The 6636-nt window shown below is 43.3% G+C and overlaps 1 protein-coding gene across 1 annotated transcript in view; it reads left to right on the forward strand.

The window, feature by feature from the left end:
* Positions 1–2054, forward strand: part of ahcy (adenosylhomocysteinase) — a 25025-nt gene extending 22971 nt beyond the window's left edge. The window contains exon 12 of the transcript XR_005709803.1: positions 1630–2054. The gene's annotated coding sequence lies outside the window, so the exon portion shown is untranslated. The remainder of the gene's footprint in view (positions 1–1629) is intronic.
* The last annotated feature ends 4582 nt before the right edge of the window (positions 2055–6636 follow it).

Consider the following 6636-nt stretch of genomic DNA (forward strand, 5'->3'; position numbering starts at 1 on the left):
AATCAGGTAATACAGCCATAGCTACAAATTATGTCTACTTCCCAGCTCTGGTGAGCTGTTGTTGAATGCATGCTGTGAAGTTAAAGGTTTTTGAGTGTGTTTCCCCGTCTCTCAGGTACCCTTTGAATTCTTTTCGTTTCGGCACAGTATGAAACGCCGTCAGCTGACTTAAAATGGTCCCTGCGGTTTCTTAATTAAATAAATGATAACTCCCCAATCTGGTTCAACTTCACATGGGGTTAAACAAAGACATAACATCTGATGTTTTGTTTGACATGCTGAGGTCCAGATTTACTTCAGGCCATCCAGAAACAACACTAATTTTGTCCAACGTCAGACTTGAACACAGCACGAATGCCTAACAAAACAGCACTTTATCATGTGATGGGCAGATTGAGCAGGCGCCGGCGGCCCATTAACTGGATGTTTTCAGCAAAGACTAATGAAAGCAGCTACCTCACACTGTTCTCATTTCACGGCTAGTTTGAACTTGAACGTTCGTGGTGTGTGTGCTAGAAAAGTCTAGTTTTCTATGTTACGTTCTCTGAAGACTGGTTTTTAGCTTCAGACCCTCGGTTACCTTCTGGCGCTCTGCTTATACAACCAGCAGGCGTCGTGAACTTTCACCGAGTCCGACACAGATGGCCCCGCTGCCGGAGCCAAACCACTGGCCAGTTTTCTTATCAGCCGCTGTCGGGGGGGGGGGGGGTAAGGTTGGCAGCCGATCAAAGTCCCCCCCTGCAGAAAAGGCTGCAGTTTGTCCAAAATGAAAATCCGGCATTTGTATGATGGCTCATGGGAAGTCTTCTCCGCACAGGAAGTGATGAGTCAAAACACTCTAATACAGTCAGCAGGCGAGCAATTAGTCCAGAGGAAGGACTGGACCCACTGCCAGATCGACAACATGCAAAAGTCATAACAAGAAAAACAGTCATCGGAATGGATTTAAGAGCTGGGAAGACAGACAGATGTGACTTAAATACGAACCATGCTTGACTCATGTCAGACCAAGGCTGACATTTAGCCCTCGGAAGCCACAGCTTTCAAAAGCAGCTTACGGTATCATGGCTACTTTTGCGAATGACTTATCGGTCATGACGTAGAAATAACTGGACAAAATCTGCGGCAGCTCCAAATCATCCCCCTTTTTAAAGTGACAGAAGTATTTGCACACAGTACAGAGAGAGCTATCATTTCATTGTCTCTCTTTCTATCAGGGCCCAACCACTAAGAAAATGCAGCGGTAATGTCATCTGTATTTTTTTCCGGGAATTGTAGTGCAGTTTAGAGTTTATGATTTACATCTACACATGGTTGGTTTTTGAAAAAGCAGACACCAGTCTTTCAGTGTCTTTACATTTGACATTTTTAGACCAAGACGAATGAAGAAATACCTAAATGAATACCATACAACAATGTGACAGTTTCCCTCATCAGGATTTATACCCGGCAGGCTAGAAATACACTTTTACGAAATGTGCTTTTAGGTAAATAAAAAAAATCCGGTTAAGTCAATAGAAAAGGAAATATATAGAAAAAAAAATAGAAAAAAGAAGTTTCTGGTCTATTTTAATTTATCTGGGGATGAAAAGCCTGCTGGCACTGACAATTATACCCGTTCCTTCTCAGGTTTTTCTGCACTCCTGCGTTTTGTACAGAGGCTTTACGACGTGGATTCTCGTCTGATCGCTCCAAGATTCTTTCTGCATCATGACAACGAGCCCAAACCTACAGCCAGAGTCATAAAGAACTATCTTCAGAGATGAGAAGAACAAGGAGTCCTGCAACAGATGGCCTGGCCCCCATCAGAGCGCTGATCTCGACATCACGGAGTCAGTCTGGGATCACGCGAAGAGGCAGGAGACGGACTAAGTCCACAGAGGAAGAGTCGCAGGTTCTACAACGCGCTCGGAACAGCCTACCTGACGAGTACCTTGAAAAACTGCACTGAGGAGAACCGGTGCTGTTTTAAAGACAAAGGGGGATCACGGCAAACACTGATTTGATTTAGCTTTTCTTTGTTTACTGCACTTTGTATGAAGCTAACTGATAAATAAAAAACTATTCATGGCATTATTTTCGAAAGCATCCTCTGCTTTTCTTGCCTAAAACGTTTACACAGTACAGTATACGTACAAACTGCACTGGAACTTACTAAAGTGCCGATCGCAAACTATCCGTCTAGGCAGCAGGCTTGAAGCAGAATTTGTGTTGCATTAGTGGTAAAAGCAAATAAAAAACAACAGACCAAATCACCAAACATCCCTTATAAATCTTCAAGATACCTGAGTTGCCCCATAAACTACACAGACACTCTCCAATAAAAATCACGCTCCATTAAATGCCTGAATTTAATGCCTCAAACGTTGCTTTAATTTGCAAGATTAGAGACCTAAGTATGTCTTGAATTATTTAAAACCAATAATGTACAAACAGGCTGAGCATCAAAAGGCAACATTTAAGGTTTGAGTTTTGTCTTATTTTTTATTCTTTTTCCTTCCTTAATCAGAAAAGCTCAAGATTATGAGGCTTCTTAGATATGGAACTAAGGGGGGGGCTGTTTTTCTGGTAAACTGTAAAGGTGCTGAAATGATCAAAGACTCCCGAGGGCTTAGACGTGTTTTTAGAAATTAAAACTCGAGATTTAAAGCTCGTGTATGGAAATAACGTCGGGTCAAAAAGTGCTTTTTCCACACTTAAGTTAAAGCCGGTTTCAATTAGGTTTAAATGGGGTTTGAAGGTATTTAATTTTGGTTTAAACATTTGATAGTTCTGCAGAGATAAACCAGAAAGGTGAATGACTCCTTGTTAATTCTCGTTCTAAGTTCCATGTGGAGCTAAAGTATTGCGGCAAAAAGTCATTCGGTTCCCGGGTCGTTGTTCAATAACATGAGACCCAGGGGTCCTGAGGATTTAATTGACCAGAAAACTGTTTTTGTTTGTTTTTTTCCAATTTCCCTGCAGTGGGAGAGTTTAAAGTTTAAAAAAAAACAGCAACGTTTACTTTGAATTGCCAGTAACTTACGGACTCCAGAGACAGCAAGGTACAGACCATACTGACGCCCTAACGACTCGAAAGTTAGGTAAGTTAAGGTTTGTCCTGGGAAATCGACCCCTTGCCTCCCATACACACACACACACACACACACACACACACACATTCAGCAAGACAAAACGTAGAAAAAGCCTTCCAGGATGCTGAGGATTCAGTCGAGTTTGCAGAAATGCAACTAAATGTAAATAAAAATATAATAAGTTTATATTTTAACCACTGAGGAGCAGCGAGGCATGCGACCGATTTTAAAAAACAAAAAACTGTCTTCTTAAAAAGACTGAGACAAAATAAATACAGTTTGATATTAAAACATGATTTTATTGTGGCGAAACATACACTTTTAAACATGTTTTTAAATGTGCAAGAGATGAAATAAATAATATTAATAGTAATAGTGACGATAGTAATCTTTATTTAAAGGGCACTTTTCTAAACCCACGTTACAAAGCGCTTCACACAAGGCAACAACTTCAAAACAAGCAGATCATAAAAACAAATTCTGATAGCGAGTTAAGCGAATTAACAGTGCTGCCAGCAAAAGGGCAGTCATTAAAGGTCAAGGAAAATCGGGAGAATCTCTGCGAATAAAGTGTGTTTTAAGAAGAGACTTAAAAGGGGTCACGGCCTCAGCTGACCTGATCCCCTCAGACAGCTCGTTCCGCAGCTTCGGGGGCTCCGGCTGCGGCCGCTCCGTCCCCCGCCAGCTCTCAGCTGCACCCCGGGAGCAGATAAAAGACCCCTGCCCGAGGATCTCGGGCTACGCACAGGTCAGATACGTAGCCCGGGGAGGGGCCACGGAGGGCCTTAAAAGTCAACGGTCCGATCCGAGCGCCAAAGTCCGGGGGCCGGAGGCTGAGACGGGCCTGATGTGGTCACTTCCCTTTGATCTTGTTAAAAGCCTGGCGGCGGAGTTCTGTACAGTCTGGAGCCAATTTAAAATTTATTTAAATGAAATAACTATATAAATCAAACAATAACACCGGACACTTCGGGTTTTACACATTTGTAGTCAAGTCGCGTGAACATCATTCTTTGATACAAGTCGCAAAAAGCCAGTTTAAACATTTGGACCTATACCGTGGCTGTACAAACGATCATTCCGTAAGTGGTTTCATCATTGCACCTCATCTCTGCAGAGTCGTGTTCAAGGTTTTGGAGCAAACCTAAAAACATCTGCAGGGCAGGTGGTTAAGTGGTGGTACAGTATGTGCTACATTGCACCAGGGCTGGAAGAAGCTCTGAAATCCATGACGTAAAGGCTCCGCAGTCACAAACACAGGTGTTTTCGTTTATTCTGATTAGACCTCCTCATACTGGCATGTGTCTTTTATTTATTTATTTTTTTTTATGGACTGTATGCGTATGTGTACGTGTATTATGGATATATGACGATGAAGTGTCCGCTAAATCTTTGTCTCCGTCAGACACACACAAGGTCCCCGCTGCTGCGGTGACGAACACGCACATTCGCTCACCGTACACTCGCTTTTGGAGCGACCGTCAGCTGCTCCAGCTGTCTCGCACGAAGGGGGGAATTTCTTACCAGAGGGAAAAATAACAGCTCGTTTTGTCCAGCGCGGAGCGCTGAGGCCGGATATTGGCTTTAGATGAAGTTCAGTGTGCGTCTGTGCGCAGAACGAGGACCGTGGATGTTGTCGCCCGTCACTTGCACTGGAAGCACTTTAGGAAGGGTTCTTGCAAAGGCCTGGATGAGCAGGAGGGATGATCAAACCAGGCAAAGCCAGGTTTCAAAGGTCACGTGCACACGAGTATTGTTTTAAGGCAGAGTGGAAAATATGTCAACCTGTCCTTTGAGGGCCTTTCTCAGGGCAAGGTCCAGGTGTAGAACAGGGGAACTCCTGGTCACGAGCCTGCTTATATAACTATTAGGCCCCCCTCCGAACACAAAGTCACGAAAAACACATCACAGAAGTCTACATCAGTCGGCCTACGCTCTCTGCTGTTTCCCAGCACATGATATGAATTGTCCTCAGTCAGCAGCACGTATTTATATCTCAGAAGGACATTCAAAGAGACTCGTTAAAGCTGAACAATCCGACACTGAGCAAAAGCAAACGGCTGTAAAACCTCGGCTGACACAGAGTATGTACAGACGAACAAACAGTGAGAAGAGGTATCGTCTAATCCTCAACCTGGAATTACAAGCTTTGGACTGGAGAAAACCAAAAACCAACAAAACGATTGGCATTATCCATTTTGATACTGTTTTATGGACTCAAACAAATTGCAATGCTAGAGAGAAACTGGGTGCAGGGGTAGAGTTCTCACCAGCAAACACAACTTGCCTTGTCTGAGGAGGAAAAAGACCAGAGCCCGACCGATACTGGATTTTTATGGGGCTGATGCCGAAACTGATTTTAGGGAGTAAAAAAAAAAAAAAAAAAAAAAAAATTGTAAACAATGGAGTCGGAGCACACTCTGCTGGCCACACTATGTGATGCCACCATTTCTGAATTACCCCAAGTATCTTGTGCTGCTTTATGTTTTGTGAAAAAGTGTTCACATCGTCGCGTATCGGACAACTCCGGTACCGATATATCTGTGATGGCGCGATACTCGCCGATCAAATCAGCCGGGCGACGTATCCGTCGGGCTCCAAGAAAACACCCAGTGAGGGTCCTTCTTCTTTTTCGCTGCGCCAGTCGGGCCAGTATTTGCAAAGTTATCTGTAATTTTTGACAAAGGGAGGGAAACTAGCCGACCGGAGAGATTTAGATGGCCTTGTCTTTTCAAGCGCTGATCTTATAACAGCCTCCCCTGCGCCATCCTGAGGTATCACCAGGAGTTTGATTTCATGTTTTGTTTCTTCCGTAAACCACTGCGTAACCGGAAATAATGAAACGTTCAAGGTTTCATCTAAGTATCCCTTTTGTGACCCTTTTCAGACACTAATACCGCTTTCAGAGAGGCTCAGGTCGCATTTAATGGGAGCCGAGCCCCCGCAATTCAAACTCTAGTCGGAGGCGAATCTGCGACCGGGGAAGGGACGGCAGGATTTTTATAGTGCATCGACATTTATTGTCCCTCAGTAATAAAATACCATATGTCTTTTCATACAGCGAACCCATACTGACCCATGGCAGCTCCAGTGGAGATGCAGCACAAATGCATGTGAATGTTTTTTTGTAGTTGTTGTTTTTTTTAATAACTGTATTTTATTGCTACTGGTTTCATATGAAAGTTTCATACATTTGTTTTGGGTGACAGGTGAAAACTGAACTCTGCATATGTAGAAAGGCATGAATGACAGTAAGTGCTCCTTCAAGTAGAAATGAACTTTGTGGATATCCATAAAAGCCAGTGTAGCTACGTATCATTGTTAAAGTCATTAGAGTGCTGTTTCAAAGGCTTGATGGCAGTATACATTTCTTTTTTTTGTTTTTTTTTTTGTAATAATAATGTTGTGTTATGTGACATATCCTGAGTGTGACATGGCTCCGTTCTCTCAATGCTGAAAAAAATCTCACTACAGCATTCGTCAGGAAATCTGTGAAATGGTCTCAGCCGCAGCGACAAGATGGCGCCGGATGGGTCCGTTAGCAGCCTCATCTTCTTATGCT

Source organism: Xiphias gladius, chromosome 21 (assembly GCF_016859285.1).
Source record: "Xiphias gladius isolate SHS-SW01 ecotype Sanya breed wild chromosome 21, ASM1685928v1, whole genome shotgun sequence".
NCBI lineage: Eukaryota > Metazoa > Chordata > Actinopteri > Istiophoriformes > Xiphiidae > Xiphias > Xiphias gladius.